Here is a 17,546-nt window from a genome sequence, read left to right as displayed (position 1 = left end):
GGTTAGACCTGGGACAGTGCTGGGCATGTAGTAAGTACTCACTGGGTGTCCCTTTCCTGTCGTCTCTGCCTTGGGGCTTGATACACGCTGAGGACACACAAAGAGAAAGATCAGTTCCCTAGTAATAGATCATCTCCATTAATGTTCAGCCAAAAATATACGGGATGAAGAAAATTAACACATGTAAAAGTTTGAAGTTTTCATTTAGCTTTGTTGTTAATGTGGCAGATATACATATACCAAAACACATATTTAGGGCTTCCCTGGTGGCGCAGTGGTTGAGAGTTTGCCTGCCGATGCAAAGGACGTGGGTTCGTGCCCCTGTCCGGGAGGATCCCACATGCCGCAGAGCGGCTGAGACCGTGAGCCATGGCCGCTGAGCCTGCGCATCCGGAGCCTGTGGTCCACAACGGGAGAGGCCACAACAGTGAGAGACCCATGTACCGCAAAAAAAAAAAAAAAAAAAAAAAAAAAAAAACCAAAACACATATTTAATTGAGTGCACCTTTTATACCTTTTTATATGTTTAATTATTTTATACTTAAGTATTACCTTATTTAATCATTAAAACAATCCTGTGAAGCAATTATCCCTGTTTTACAGATGAAGAAACTGTGGCTCAGATGAGTGTAGTCACTTGCCCAAGGTCACATGGCTGAGAGGGGCAAAGCTTGGACTTGAATTCAGTTCTGCAGTCTAGGAATCTCTTAACCACCATCTCCATGTTTCTCCACCTTAAACCCACACCCTTGATAAACATTTAAAAAAATCAATCAAAAAAACACCAAATCAATCAAAAACACCACATACGTCCCCTCCCCATATTGAGAAAGGAGAAGTTAGAGCCTTCTTCAAAACCCTACTGGTCAAAAAATGTTATAGCATTGTACTTTGTGTAATTTGAGTTACAGAAGCAATCTTTCTAAAAATTAATTTGTTTTTGAAATAGAAACTTGAGGGACTTCACTGGCGGTCCAGCTGTTAAGACTCTGCACTTCCACTGCAGGGGGTGTGGGTTCGATCCCTGGATGGGGAACTAAGATCCCGCATGCTGCACAGTGCGCCCCCCCCCAGCCCCCCCAAAAATAGAAACTTGTGGTGGATACTCTGCCATGCCCTCCCTCTGCTTCCCAGCACCTGGTGCCCCCAGGAGTGGGCAGGGTGGAAGCATCGGCTGTAACATCCTGTCATGGCTTGCTAACGAGAAAGCGTTAGAGAAAGCCACGACGAGTTAGCCATTCTAGGAAACTTCCCACAGCTGTTGCATTAATTAAGACTTTTGGTCCCAAATAACAGAAAGCACTGGAGCTCACTTAAGCAGAAAGGGGAATTTTTTTTTAAGGATCCTGTGATGACTCCCGGAATCCAAGGGCAGGGAACCCAGAAAGGCTTCTTGCTTCATCTCTGCCTCTCACGCTCTCTGCACCGTCGGCTTCCCTCGTTCATACTGGCCTCTTTGGCTTCCTGCTCCTCAGTGGGATGGCTGCTACCTAAGAGCTGCCACAGTCACCCAGAGGGAGCCCGATATCTCTCTCCATCTTCTTCCCTCACATACTTCCCTCCTTCTCACACTTTCCCTTCTCTGTCCTAATTCCGAATTCTAGAGCGAGAATCAAGTTTGCCCTGCTTTGGGTTACATGTTGGTTTGGAAGAGGGGACGTCAAGACAGATAACAATCCACCACAGTTCTGTCCCCTCCTACCTTTATACATGATGCTACTGGTTATTTTTCTATCCCAGGAGTTTGAAAATTTTAAATGACCCTGATATCACAGGAGTGAAATACTAAGATGTAGGTTTTAGAGACAAATTTGGCTTGAATCATCACTCTGCCACTTACTAGGTATGTATTCTTGGGCAAGTTACTTAAATTCTCTGAGCCTTTCTTTCTTTACAAGTTAAAAGGAATGTACAGTTACTATATTTCTCATGAGGTCATGGCAGGGGTTAAATATAATAACGTGTAGAATGCTTACACAGGTCTAGCATATACTATACTTGGTAAAATATTGCCCCTTCTTTCTTTCTGGTGAGTATTAAGACACATTGCCTTACCAAAAAGATGTTTGAGGTATATGTAGAGTACAAATCTCACACTGCCTTCTGCCCTCAAATTCTGTTCCCTCTTACCCCCTTTCTTTGGCCCCTTTTCATCTACCCTTACATATCAGTATATTCATAGTCCAAAGGACTTGGGGTCTAAACCTAGAAAATTCTCTAGGGCCGTATTCCCAGGCCATAGCTAGAGGTCCCGAGACATCATCTGAAGTGGAATCTACTCTCACAGATAGATGGTACTTCTGGTAAAGGGACTGTTAGCTCTGCCACAGCCCCAGTCTTTTCTCCCATGGTTAGAGTGGAAGGGGCCCACTTAAAGATTCAATTCAGTAAATATTTATTATCTTTACTATTTGCAAGACCCTGAAATAGGTATTGTTGGAATTGCAAAATATGTAATTGAAAGAAATAGTCCTTTCCGTCAAGGAGAATAAAGTCTGGAAGAAGAGGTGATGGATCTACACAAATCACTAATCAGGATGTTTCGTACAACTGGCTTACTAAGGCCCCGTGTTAATGTAGACAAGTCACCTGAAGGAGGGGTGGAAAAGTAGTTTGAAGCCAGATCATGGAGGATATTGAACGCCAAGCTGAGGACTGCAATGTCAGGAAAGCTGGAAGCCAGTGAGGATTTTTGAGAAAGGAGCGTAATCTAATGCTGTATTTTAGGAACTTGCTCCTGGTAGTCAAACGCTAAAGGATCTGAAAGATAGGAGAGCAGCAGAGGAGGCTGGAGTCTAGCTGGGGAGCTGCTTCAGTGGGAAGCGAGGGTGGGATTATGAATTTGGGCCCAGTCCAAGACTTGGTAAAGACTAGAAGATGGGGATTGGGCTGAGGTAGAGGGAGTATATGGAGTGACTTGAACCCTGAAAGTGCAGGAAGAAGTGTAGACTGTAGATAGGATCACCTGGGGTCCCTTGGGAGCTCCTCCGCTCCTGAAGGTGGGGTGCGAGTGGAGAAGTAGCACTCCGTGGTTCACTGCACCCTGCGGCCAAGGGAGCGCCAACTGTAACTAAGGGTGCTGCATTAGAGCTTGACTTGCCCTGCCCACCTCATAGGGAAACTTTGTAGGTGTTTGTTTTTTATAAATTTATTTATTTATTTGTTCGTTTTTATTTTTGGCTGTGTTGGGTCTTCGTTGCTGCGTGCAGGCTTTCTCTAGTTGCGGCGAGCGGGGGCTACTCTTCATTGTGGTGTGCAGTCTTCTCGTTGCGGTGGCTTCTTTTGTTGCAGAGCATGGGCTCTAGGCATGCGGGCTTTAGTAGTTGTGGCTCGCAAGCTCTAGAGCACAGGCTCAGTAGTTGTGGTGCACAGGCTTAGTTGCTCCGCGGCATGTGAGATCTTCCTGGGCCAGGGATCGAACCCTTGTCCCCTGCATTGGCAAGTGGATTCTTAACCACTGCGCCACCAGGGAAGCCCCTGTTTTTGTTTTTTTGAGAAAGGAAAACTAGATGAATTTCGGTGCCTTATTTGGAAACTCTCTGGAGCAAACAGTAATTATGGACATGTTTTCATCTAAAGTCTAAGTACTTAATATTAAAATCAGCCAGGAAGTCATTACCAGGCTGCTTTTTTTTTTTTTTAAACTGTAGAATCAGCTCTGTGAACAATGAAACAGAATTTTGGCCCCAAATTAATATTTAAAAGACATACAAGACTAGAGTTTGCTTTCCCCATTAGTGAGAAGAAAGAATTTACACTGTTTAATAAGAGAGTCCCTGATCATCTTAAAATATAGCTGAAATTTATTTTGACATTTTTGTTTGATTATATTGGTGGTGTTTTATTCAGCAGCAAATTTAATTAAAATGCTAGTATGTATTTCTTAAACAAGTCTCTCATCTCACTAAACTGAGACTCACTTACTAATGCTCTCAGTACTTTGCAGAACTGTGCAGGGTCTAATAAGGCTCATTCATGGTGCTTTAATCATGCTCTTAATAAAAAACAGTCATTTGGGGAATCCATTTTCCAGGCAGTTTCCTTGTCCCCTGGGGGAAATATTTTGAGGCCTCCCAGTGACTATGGGATTAAAAGTCTTGACAGGGAAGTCCTAGAATCCTTCAAGAACTAGGCCTTTGAAAGATTCATTGTTATGGACTCTCCCTTTGAAAGAGACCACTTTATCTTACTCCTAAACATCTATAGGACAGACATAGCACTTTCTGAAAAGAAATTCTGGGTGATGTGGAAGAACAAACGTATGTAGGTAATCCAGTATGGGTAGTGTGTAATTTGAAGAATGATAGTTCCATTTTTATGGTTGCCATAACAATCATACAGTTGTGCAAAAAATGTGTATAGCTTTTATAGACGGGAGCTGGCACCATTGCAATGATTCTTTTCGTATCAGAACAACTGTTTTCAGATCTGAAAAATAGGGGTGGCTTAACCCTTCCCCAGTTAGCTCAGCATGCTCCCTGAGAAGGCTCTTTGGATCTCTGGGGCTGTTGAAATGTATTCACCACTTACATTTGCATTTTAGCCTGATAAATGGATTGAGAATTAAGGATGATGATCCTTCCAACAGCAGGTTCTGAATTCCTGGCTTGGGAATTCAAAGGATGAGAAAAAAAAAATACTGTTCCTCAAATAGAAATGTAGGAGAGATGTCTAGACATAGTTAATTCCTTGACTTTGTGACTATTCTTAATTCCGTCCACTAGAATTTAAATCCATTAAATACTGGCCTTAACCATTGTGTTTAAGTCTCTGATAAAGTCATATTAAAATTTGATTACATTTTCTGTTTTATTTTAATGCATTAATCATGTCTGTTCTGGAAATTGCAAAGCAAATTTAATAGCGTAGTCTTTTAAAGTGAAAATATATTCATGTTCCTTTTTTGGCTACTTTTCCTATCTTTGGGTACTCATTCCAAAAGAAAGTACTTGGGACTTGACTTTCTCTGACATACTAAAGAATATCCATTTTGAATAAACTTGATGTCAGAACTCTGTATGTGGGTTTTCAGGTTGAGGGTGAAAAGTTGTCAGATTTGGGTTCGGTACCTAAAAACAAAGTCATTGACAACTTAGTCAACCACAGAGAAACTTTTCTCAAAGAAATTTGGGAATAATTAGTAGTTCAGCCAAAATGCTTCTGGGGTGTTTAAATCTTAAGATAAAGTATGGAACTAAGGGTAAGTAGAAGAGATGTCAGCTTCCATTTGAAATAAAACTTCTTGGCTTATTTACTTCTTTTAACACCTTCTCTTTTGAATTCCTGTTCCATTAAATCAAAGTTCTGCAGTTCTGTGACCTTAGGCCAATTACTTAATCTCTCTGAGCCTCAGTTTCCCCATCTATAAAACAAGAGTAAAAAATATTATTATTATTATTATTATAATTCTAAGAGAATCACCTCTCAAGAGATTCTAGGAGATGTAGATAAAAAGTGTTTTTAACAAGAGCAAGATTTCCCATATACTGAAGTGAAGACCTCTAATATGTTTATACTCTGCGAAGATTTTGCACATAGGAGAACTTTTTATGCCTAAACTCTAAACATTATATTTAGAGGCTTAGATATTTGATCCCTCTGTGGGAGCATTTCCTGTAAGCTTACTGCTACTTCGTTCTGTCCGATTTTAAAACTTATTTTGTATCAGTCAGTGTTCTTCTAGCCTGTTTTAAAGTAACCCCAATGTGATATTTTAAATCTGGGTCATAGGAAGACTCTGCTACCCAGAGGTAAAAGAGGAGAGAGAGAGATGTTCAGAGAGTGCTTCGGGTAGAAGGACTTTCTGGGCGTGATGGGACTCGGCTGCTCTCGTTTCTCCCTTAGGCGTGCAGAGCTGCATTCTGAACACCTGCGAGCCTAGGTTTAAGACTTCTTGGACAGGAAGTAAAAGAGAGCAGAGGCCAAGCCATTCGTATTTTCATATAAACTCTCTTGGTTGAGTTGTGCCCAGTAGTTCGGGGCCTTCAGGTAAACTGACTTGGTGGCTTCCAGGCCTTTGCTGTAGCTCTTCCTTTTGCCCGAGTCCTTCCTCCTCCATAAAGCCCATGGCTCACTCCTCACCTCCCTCAAGTCATCTTCAAGTGGCATCATCTCATTGAGGCCTCTGCCGACTACCCTATTTATAATTGTAGTCAGCACTTCCAACACCCCTTGCTCTGTTCTAATGTTTCTTTTCTTTTTCCTCCACAGCACTTAGTTATAATACTGTTTATTTTCTATCTTCTCCCCCACTAGAATGTAAGTGGACAGGATTCTTTGTTTGTTCTCAAATGTGTCGCAGACACCTAGAGCAGTAAATGCCTGTAAATATTGAATGAAGGAATTCTGGCCTTCTTTCTCTTAACCTCTGATACCTTCACCTTGACATTGTACTGGTTCCTACAACTTCAATTTGTGCTTGACACAAAATAAGTGAAAAATTATGAAAAGAGCTACAATTACACATAGTTTTCAGCCATTTAGAACAAGAAAGGGATGGGCCTATTTCTTGGGAAAATTCATGGCTGCAGGATTGCATGGCGAAAGAGGGATCCAGCTAATTCTCTGTGGCTGCAAAGGGCTGAATTATGAAGTTTCTCAGAATCAGATTTCAACTCAGCTTATAAAGGTACTTTCCAATAGTTTGGGCTCCTGTCTGAAATTGAATGGCCTGCCTAATAAGTCAGTGACTTATCCCCTTATCCTGAGTACTCAAGATGTGGGTTGATCTGTGTGATTGATTCTGGTTCGGAGACATTTGGGGGATAAGATTTGGACTAGGGTGAACTCTGAGGAACTTCCAACTCTGTCGATTCTATGATTCTGGCCACTGAACTGATATGGAGTAATTTCCAGGATTTATTGTTAAGTGAAAAAGCAAGTTGCAAGAGAGAATTTATAGGATTCGACTGTTCGTGTTAGAAAGAAGAGAAAATGAGAAAAAATATATATCAAAAAGAAAGCAGAAATGCAAAAAAGAATAAACCAGAAAATGATGAAATAGTTATCTCTAGGGGGTAGGAATAAGGTAGAAGGATAGAGATGAGAGTAAGACTTCTCTGAGTATACTTTAACTTTTGAACCATTTAAATGTTTTAAATATTCAACAATAAAATTAAATTTAAAAGGAAATAAAAGCAAAATCTCTAAAATCGACATAAGACAATAACAGATGGTACTAATGTTTATCAAATGTATAGCATTACTACACAGAGAAAAAAAGGATTCAGATAACTTTGGGGCACTATGCTTTTTGAGCACTTTGTACATCCTTAGTGACTATATTCTAAGGATAAAACTCCAAAGAAATCTTCATAGATACTTTGTTGCTAGTGGATACTGGGATTGTAATTCTGAAACTGTTTTAGATATTGAAGCCATTGGGAGCTGAGGTTCTCAGTGGAAGAATAAAAATATAAATATAGAATGCGGGAAGAGGAGGAAGACCTCTGTAGTATTAGAGTTCAGTTGGAGGTGTAAATGTGACTCACGACTTTTAAGCAGTATATTAGGTTGAACCACAGGAAATTGCCAGTTTTAGGCCATAACTAGTCAAATATCAGCAATTTCATACGATTTAACTCAGTATTTTCTAATTCAGCTCACTAAAAGGGCCTAGAAGTAATGACACCTGAGTAGTAATGAGCATAGCGATCTAGGACCCTGTGTTGGTTTCTACATAACGTTCATTCCGCACTGAAAGAAATCTGGGCTCCTTAGGGACATGGTGATGATTAGCCTGGGCAGGAAATGTATAAGGTGAGCCTGAGATAGTTACTGTGCCAAACAGCATAGAAGTGCTCAAAGACTTGTGGAGACACATTGCAAGGACACAGGGGATCACTTGAAAGGGCCTCCACCAACCTAATTTGGGACAATTTGAGTATCAGAAAGAATAGTAATGGTAATGGATAATACATTTAATTTTTTTTAAGTCAGTGCACCTGTAATAATACTCAAAAAGAAACCAAAAATGAACAAACAAACAAAAAAGTAGGGTCAGTGCAGGAAAAGCTCTTGACAGAAGAGTCAGCTCATAAATACAGATGGTATTATAAGATTAGAAAATCAACATTTTACAACTTGCAAAGTTATGATTGATTGAGGCAAAAAGCATCAGTGGAAGCTAAAATCACTGGCTGAAAGGTTCTTTGAGAACAGGATATTCACATGATCTAAAAGTCTTATTCCACAGATTACTTATTAATTATAAAGAGTAAAAGGTAGCCTTATAATAGAAAGATCTGGCTATTAGCACCTTAGCAAATCACATCTGGCAGCCTCACAGTCTGTGCCTTCTGAAGGAATGCAGTACGAAGTGCACACTATATCCCCTGTGAAGTATTCACGGCAAAAGTTCACCGTGAATCTAGTCAAGACTTTAAAACCTAACTTTCTGTTTGTTGGAAATTCAGAGAGGATTAATTTTGCCACGTTTGATTTATTTCTGTCCTTTCCTCTCTTCCTCCTTCCATGAGGAAACAAGCTGATAAATCTAGAACGTAAGACATTCTACAAGACAACTGGCCTGGATGCTTCAAAAAAACAAAAGCAGTGTTATATTTTTTTAAAATAATAAATAAAGATAGAGGGATTCATATACATTAAACAGACTAAAGAGACATGACTACCAAATACTGTGTAAACCTTGATTAGAGCCTAGATCAGGAGGAAAACAATTTTGTGAGACAATTGAAGACATTTAAATATGATCTGTAAATTGGATAGAGGAAATTAATCTTAACTGTGGTGGTAGTATTCTGGTTCTGTAGAAGAATGCCTTTATTCTTAGAAAACACATGCAAAAGAATGGAGGGATAAAGTATCATGATCTGTACTACATAATTTAAAATAGTTCAGATATAAAAAAAAAAGCTAGGTATATGAAGGGAGGAACAGAGGGAGGAGAAAGATAAAGCAAATATGTTAAAGTGTTGACATTTGATGAATCTTAATGAGAGGTATATGAATGTTAATTTTACTATTCTTTAAATTTTCCTGAAAGTTTAACATTTTTCAAAATGAAAATTGAGGGGAAGAAAGTTAATTTTAACATATTCTCTAAGTTTAAACCGTGGCTTTCCTGGCCCATGCCGTGGCCTCTGGCTCCCAGGGTACCAGGCCAACCTTGTCCTGTGACCTCTGCTCCAGGGTGTTGTTTTTTTGAAGTATAAAAAGAGGCACGGAATGGCGAGAGGTTCAGTGAATGGGGGTTAGTAAATGAATATAACAAGGGAGACCATTTTAGTCATTTCTGATTCCGTTCTCATCTTAGCACAGTCCTTTGGAAAGTAACCTAATCACTGCATTCACTTGGTCTAGAATTTTGCTAAAGCTTGAGGTAGACCTTTGGTGGACTCTAGACTAAAAACCCCTAGTTGGGTGAAAAGAGCCTGCCCAGAGCATTGCCTCCGTTCTTTCTGTTCTCTCCATGGCCTCCTATGTGTCATTTCATCACTATGGGGAAGTGGAGGGACAGATGGACCAAGATCTCCTTCTGCTTTAAATAGACCTGAGTCTTTTTCTGTTCCGAAAAATCTGTGGTTTGTGTCAGACTTTTTAGCATCTGTTGTGGCGGTAGAACTGAGTGAAAGAGTATTAACATATCCACAGCTGCCATCATAAAAAATAAAAGGTCCAACCCTGCTGCACTAAGGGGCGCTGATTCAGGTTTGAATGATGCTCCCTGCTCCCTTTGCCTTCGAGAGGAGAGGGCGGCCCATCCCTGAGGAAAGTCAGTGTGAAAGGGAAGCTCAGATGAATTCAGCATCTGACTTGACTGGTTCATCCTAGCACCCATCTGGCTGGACTCCCCACATGGTGCTCCGTAGAGACGCATTACCGTGGTTGAGTGCTCCAGCTCTTTAGTTATTTTTCCTGCTCCAGTTTACATAAAATTATCTGGTCTCTATATAAACTCTGATACCATCTAATCTAAGAAAGTGGTGAAAACTGTACTCTTTATCCTCCTAAGGTTATTTCTTAAATATTTTCCATCCCTTTTCACCCATTCACCATCATTGACCCAGATCCTCCTCACCAGAATTGCTTGTGAGAAAGGAGACAAACCCAGAGTCACGGACAGAGGAGGGCCTCTATAAATTTTGCTAGTCTGGAATTGGTCCCTGAACCACAGTTTGTAAAACACTGTTTTATGAGAAAAGAAGATGGGATGAAGACAGAAAAGGACACCCTTGGAAACAATAACACTGTGGTGTGACCACAGGGTTGGATGCCAGGAGGTCATGAGTTCTAATCCTAAATGTATTTCCCAAGTCACAGTGGCAAAATTGAATGGAAAAGTGCTAAAGAGAGCCCTTTGGTCATTTTTTCATTCACGTATCCATCAGCTATTCATTACATGTGTGCCTTCAGTGTGCTGGAAGAGATACACAGATAGGTCAGGATCAGAGCCAGACCTTGAGGAGCTCTCAGCCTTGTCACAGTGATGAGACATGTCCATAAGTAACCGCCAGCATGCCAGGGGTAGTGGTCAGTGCCATTGAACTGGGGCAGGTTGCAGGCATGGGCAGGGCAGCTGGGGGAGAGGCAGCTTCTACTCTCTGGAGCCATGAAGGTTCCCTGGAAAAAAGATGGCATTGCAGCCAGGCCTTTAAAAGTTAGGTAGGTCTTAGACATTGGAGATTGGTGGGATAAATGTCCTAATGTTGGGAACAGCACGAACAGTGTTTCAGGGACCAGAGGGTGTAGAGAAAAGTTTGTCATACAAGGTACACTTTGGGAGCGTGCAATCTGACTAGAAAAATACAGGCCAGGGCCATATCATGAAAGGCTTTGAATTCTAAGCTGAATTTCTATTTTAGTCAGTAAGGAGTTGATGAAGGCTTTTTTACCAGGCACATGCTTTAAGATGATTAATCTGGCAGCAGCCATGACCTTGGGGAGAGCAATTTCTGTGATGTTGTAGGGGCCATGGCCAAAATCCAGTGAGGTAAATGGTGACAACGTGGTGAGTAAATGTTGCTGTGGAGACTAGACAGCTGCTTCCAGCTGCAAGGAGGTAGAGATGTTGGTCTCCTGAGGAGGAAGAGGACGCAAGGTCAGAGGAAGAGTGTGTGAGTGACAGAGGAACAGAAGTTCTTTCTGCGCTTTTGTTATTTCCTGGGACTCTTGGCCAGGTCATAATGGATTATAGAAGGCTTTTAGTTATTCTTCATGTGTTCTTTTCTCGGACCAATGGCTTTGAGTAAAACAATCTTCGAAGTTTTCTGTCCCTTTAAAAAGTTCGACTAAGCCCTTCAGTCACGTGCCTTCAGAAATTTTGGTTACATAACGCTGCTCTGAATTGGAATTCTGCAGCCTCATGCACTGGAGCCTCATTCTTTCCCTCCCCCACGTGGCACTTTATTTTCTGTGGGTCAGGGTTAGCTTCTTTCTAACCATTGTTGGGGAACTCTTTAAATATTAAGTCTCACAGGTTCTAAAAGCTGGCAGGCCAGGCTGCTCCCTGCAGGTTGTGAGACCAAAGCCTTCCAGAAAAGGAGCCAGTAAAATCCCAAAAGCATGTTAAGGGAGTGTAACTGCTGCATGGAGCACTGCCCCTGTGGGGCTGGGCTCCCAAGTGCTGAGGCCAGCAGCCCGCAGCCGCTGTGGCCCACGACCAGAAGAAGCCCTCATGCACCACATCGTGGCCGCTTCGTAATTGTGGTGATGACAACAGATTAAATCACTGGCTCTCAGCACTGAGGACTGGGGTTTGTCAGGGTCACTCACTGTTCCCTTGCTTCTCCCAATTTTCCATAGCGAGAGAGCAAGTTTGGAGTCCACTGCTACAGTACAAATACTTGCTGGGAACTCTCCAAGTTTTACTCTGTCTAGAAGTTAGTTCTCCTAGTAGCCTATACTGAATGTCTCTCTTTCTTCCAGCATCCCCTCAACACATGATTCTGAAATGTAACTCCTCAATATATGTGTGTATGTTTTTGTACCCTTTTTTTTTTTTAATGATTTAAGGCAACTTGCAGATATACATATAATGCAATGAATAATTTTTAAATTCGGCTACAGGGCAAAAGGATTATATGAATAGGAAAATTAGGTACACCCAGGATAAAGGTTAGTTCACAAAGTTCAAACTACAAATAAGATCCTCTGGAAACAGATCACACATGTTTTTCTGAGTTTCCTAGCAGGCAAAGCAAAGAAGGAAACTTAAAAGGATAAAATTCACATGTGTGTAAGGTACAAGCACACCATCTGCTCAAGAGAAGGGTGAGTCCTTGCACTGCATAAACTTGCTCCTGAAGTGCTCATGAAAGGGGCACTGAGTGAGCAAATGAGCAAGGCCCTCATCAGCTTCCCTGCAGCTAATAGCATAGACACTTGTTTGACTTCTTGCGGTATTCCATGGGGTGGGCTTGGTGGTAAGGCCCCATGTGAGAAGGACTCCACGGGAGGCCTGTGCAGGGTGTTTCAGTGTAGTTTATCACCTTTCAAAGGTGTCTAGGAGATTCTGTGCCACAAATAAAGTGCCAAGATCAAATGGGTCTGGCAAGGACTGTGCAAAACCAGCATACTGAAGGCTCTGAGAAGTCCTACTATTAAAAAATTGGGACTTCCCTGGTGGTGCAGAGGTTAAGAATCCACTTGCCAATGCAGGGAACACGGGTTCGAGCCCTGGTCTGGGAAGATCCCACATGCTGCAGAGCAACTAAGGCCGTGCGCCACAACTACTGACCCTGCTCTCTAGAGCCCGCAAGCCACAACTCCTGAGCCTGTGTGCCACAACTATTGAAGCCTGCTTGCCTAGAGCCCATGCTTTGCAACAAGAGAAGCCACTGCAATGAGAAGCCCATGCACCACAACAAAGAGTAGTCCCCACTTGCTGCAACTAGAGAAAGCCCGCACGCAGCAACGAAGACCCAACACAGCCAAAAATAAAATAAATAAAATTAATTAATTTAAAAAAAAAAGAAAAAAATCGGCTCAGCATTTACCAAACTGATTTAATCACAAGACCTTTTAAAAAAAATTAAAACACTTACTGGGAAACACTGATCTAAAACAGGGATCAGCAAACTTTCTCCTAAGGGTCAGATAGATATTTTAGCATACAGTCCCTGTCAGAACTACTCTACTCAGCTCTGCCATTGTATCCAAAAAGCATGAGTGTATTCCAATAAAGCTTCATTTATGTATACTGAAATTTGAATTTCATATAATTTTCACGTGTCATGAAATAATATTTTTCTTCTTATTATTTTCAATCATTTAAAAAGACAAAAACCATTCTTAGCTTGCAGACCATTCAGAAACAGGTAGCAGGCCCAATGTGGTCTGTGAGCTGTAGTTTGCTGACCCCTGATCAAAAATAATGTTTGGATGGTATGTCTTCCAGCAAGTTTTCCTGAGTACCATTCCTCAGAGTTGTTTTATTTTTATATTAGTTTTTGTGTGTGGTGGTTAATTTTTTTTAATTAAAAAAATTTATTTATTTTTATACAGCAGGTTCTTATTAGTTATCTGTTTTATACATATTAGTGTGTATATGTCAGTCCCAATCTCCCAATTCATCCCCCCCACTGCCTCTCCCGCCTTGGTGTCCATACATTCTCTACATCTGTGTCTCTATTTCTGCCTTGCAAACCAGTTCATCTGTACCATTTTTCTAGATTCCACATATATGCGTTAATATACGATATTTGTTTTTCTCTTTCTGACTTACTTCATTCTGTATGGCAGTCTCTGGGTCCATCCATGTCTCTACAAATGACCCAGTTTCATTCCTTGCTGAGTAATATTCCATTGTATATATGTACCACATCTTCTTTATCCGTTCATCTTTCAATGGGCATTTAGGTTGCTTCCATGACCTGGCTATTGTAAATAGTGCTGCAGTGAACATTGGGGTGCATGTGTCTTTTTGAATTATGGTTTTCTCAGGGTATATGCCCAATAGTGGGATTGCTGGGTCATATGGTAGTTCTATTTTTAGTTTTTTAAGGAACCTCCATATTGTTCTCCGTAGTGCCTGTATCAATTTACCTTCCCACCAACAGAGCAAGAGGGTTCCCTTTTCTCCACACCCTCTCCAGCATTCGTTGTTTGTAGATTTTCTGATGATGCCCATTCTGACTGGTGTGAGGTGATACCTTATTGTAGTTTTGATTTGCATTTCTCTAATAATTAGTGATGTTGAGCAGCTTTTCATTTGCTTCTTGGCCATCTGTATGTCTTCTTTGGAGAAATGTCTATTTAGGTCTTCTGCCTATTTTTTGATTGGGTTTTTTTTTTTTTAGTGTTGAGCTGCATGAGCTGTTCATATATTTTGGAGATTAATCCTTTGTTGATTCGTTTGCAAATATTTTCTCCCATTCTGAGGGTTGTCTTTTCGTTTTGTTTATAGTTTCCTTTGCCATGCAAAAGCTTTTAAGTTTCATTAGGTCCCATTTGTTTATTTTTGTTTTTGTTTCCATTACTCTAGGAGGTGGGTCAAAAAAGATCTTGCTGTGATTTATGTCCAGAGTTGTTTTAATTTAGACTTTTATTTTTCTGGCTTAAGAGCAGATTTTCTTTAAAAAGTGTAGTAGAGGATTGGTTTGAGTGCTCACAGGCTAGTCTAAGGTTTTTCTCAGAAATGATGTGTGGGCCCTCTCAGAAATGACATTTGCAAACTAATAGTTGGAGCCTTAAAGTTTTACTGTGTCACACATGGCTGAATTGATTTGAGGCTGGAAGTGTTTTAATGGGCATTATTATTCATTCATAGAAATAAAAGTCTCAAAACACCCAGAGACGTTTGATTTTAAGAAAATATAACTTCCCAGTCAACTCTCCAAGTAAACCAGTAAACTGTGGCCCCCATCAAGCTAAGAGTATTTTTTCATTTAACTTGAGGAACGTTCTTTCAGTTTCTTATGTTGTCATTATGATGGTTGATGGAGAACCCAAACTTTCCCACCACCAAGTCTAACATTTCAGTTTCAGTTCAACAGGTATTTATTGAGTACTCAGGATATACAGTGCATTTTGCTGGCTTTTACAGGGGATACAAAAAGGAACACGAAGCAGACAGTTCCTTCTTTACCTTGTGAATCAAGTTCAAGATCCTCACCAATTTAGAGCCCATTACCGTGGTATCAGGATTAATTTCACTTCCTTGTCTCTTCCTGTCCGCATGCATGCATTCATTCATTTAACAAACATTTGTGAGTTGCAACCTCTGTTCATAGCACTGTAACACAAAGCCCTCCAAGAGTTTGCTTTCCCGGGGACGGCGGTGTTTCTCTTTTCCTCTGGCACTCTTGTGTAATTACAGTTTCTTTTACATAGTGAAACAAATTATTTCTTTATCTCCTGAGACCTCAGCATTTATGTTCCCCACACTGTATGTGCCTATTCTTGAGATGTTTAGTGAGAAGAGTGAATCTTCTGATGAAGCACTCTTCCTGGGACTGTACTCTAAGTGATCTTGTCCCTGCACCTGAGTGGCACCCACCTTTCCCTGTCCCCTTTTCTTAGTGTACCAGTGAGTATAGAGTTTTACCAGATTCATCATTTTAAAGCTATTAACTAAATTAAGCAATAGGAGTTATAAGATTGTTGAATATCCTTATAAGCAGAGATATTATGTATCTGGTTATTTTTTGATTGGAGGAGATTTTATACAGTGTTAATTTTTTCCACTTATAATAGTAATACTTAATCATAGTGCGAATTTGAAAAATATGGACAAGTATAAAGGAAAAATATTAATCCATAATTCTACTACCCATCAATCAATTCTATTAACAATTTTTTTTACTTTCCTTGATTCAGAAATCACATTTAAAATTTAAAAAAATTTAAATTAATAAACAGTAAAATTGACCTTTATTTGTTGTACAGTTCTATGAATGTTGACACATATAGGTTCATGTAGCCACCACCACAATCAAGATACAGAAAAGCTCCATTCCCTCAGAACAAGCACCCCTTTTAAATCCCACCTTCCCCAAGCCCTGAAAATCACTTATGTCTCTGTTATATAATTTTGTCTTTTTGAGAATGTCGTATAAATGGAATCATAGACTATGTAAGCTTGTGAGAGTGGCTTCCTTGACATAATACCTTTGAGATTCATCCAAGTTGTTGTGTGTATAGTAATTTGTTTCTTTTTGTTGCTCAGTGGTATTCCATGGTGTAGATGTACCATAGTTTGGTTATCCATTTATCCACTTACCATTTAAGAGTCTTTTTTAAAAAGACATCTTGACATTTCTGAAATCCTGAAGTACTTTAAAACCAATGTACATATTTAACGTGGTCGGGGTTTTTATTTCCCCCAAAAGCTATTATTGAATTGATAGTGTGTCCTAGAATTAATACTGTCTTAGAATCAGGGTATTATGGTGGTGAGATGATCAGTGTGGGGGATCAGAGAGGGCTGGTGAAGGGTTATCAGGAATCTGGCAACTGAGCAGTAAGGGGGCAGGTAAAGGAAGGCCCCGAGAGGTTTGAAGCCCTGCACCCAGAGCTGCTTGGCAGCCTGTGAGGGCTTTGGGGAGGTTTTGAGCAGAAGAGCAACATAGGAAATAAGACTTTAAGAACAAAGCCAACTAATTGTGGTGACTGCCAGGATGTCCACCATCATCAGTGTTGATGAGGCGGGAGGGGACCGGGGATGGCAGCAGTGGGGCTGATAGTACTGGAGGGAACGGAGGGAGAACTTGAGGAGAGTGCAGTGGAGGCAGGAGTGCTGACTAGAGAGCCTGTGTGTGGGGGAGGGAGGGTGGTTCCTGCTAAACACCCTGACATCTGGGCCAGTGCCCCGGGAGACAGGGCAGGAGGCGTGGAGAACTTAGGACCGACTGCCCAAATCTTAGGTATTTATATGGTGTGAATGGGTAGGTTGGGTGGGTCATGTTATTTGGGAAATTCTAAAGCAAAATGAGAATGTCCAGGGGCTTCACAGATTAAGAATGAGATGTGCATAAGGATACTGTGTGGAGATAAATAGGCATAGGGTGTACTTAATTATGTGAGCTTGGATGAAGTGTATGATTCTTTCATGGAAATAAACTGTGATTAGGGCCATTGCCAAGTAGAATTGCATCATGGCTAACTGTATGGGCCCAAAGTTTTCTGCAGAACCTATTCTTGAGTCCCATCCCCCTGTGTCACAAGCCAGATGGTTTATTGTTTTGTTTTGTTTTGTTTTTTGCTGTACGTGGGCCTCTCACTGTTGTGGCCTCTCCCGTTGCGGAGCGCAGGCCCAGCGGCCATGGCTCACGGGCCCAGCTGCTCCACGGCATGTGGGATCTTCCCGGACCGGGGCATGAACCCGTGTCCCCTGCATCGGCAGGCGGACTCTCAACCACTGCGCCACCAGGGAAGCCCCAGATGGTTTATTCTTTGGCACACCCCACTTTTGCAAGATAGGAGAAGCAGTAAATCATCCTCATATAATCCTTGAAGGACAGGTTCCCATCAGCCACTGAGGAAGAGGGAGGCAAAAGAAAGAAGTGACTGTTGGAGAGTATTTTGCCAAAGGGACTTGCCCCTCTTGTCAGGTGACTTCTTGGGAAGCCTCATTCATGGAAGCCGCC

The 17,546-nt window shown here is 41.1% G+C and overlaps 1 protein-coding gene across 1 annotated transcript in view; it reads left to right on the top strand.

The window, feature by feature from the left end:
• The window catches only part of DIS3L2 (DIS3 like 3'-5' exoribonuclease 2), a 377,502-nt gene that overhangs the window by 215,709 nt on the left and 144,247 nt on the right, over positions 1–17,546 (top strand). The gene's annotated exons all lie outside the window — the stretch shown is intronic.

This window comes from Hyperoodon ampullatus (genome assembly GCF_949752795.1).
Source record: "Hyperoodon ampullatus genome assembly, chromosome: 8".
Taxonomy (NCBI): Eukaryota; Metazoa; Chordata; class Mammalia; order Artiodactyla; family Ziphiidae; genus Hyperoodon; species Hyperoodon ampullatus.
This window is presented reverse-complemented; position numbering and strand designations above follow the sequence as displayed.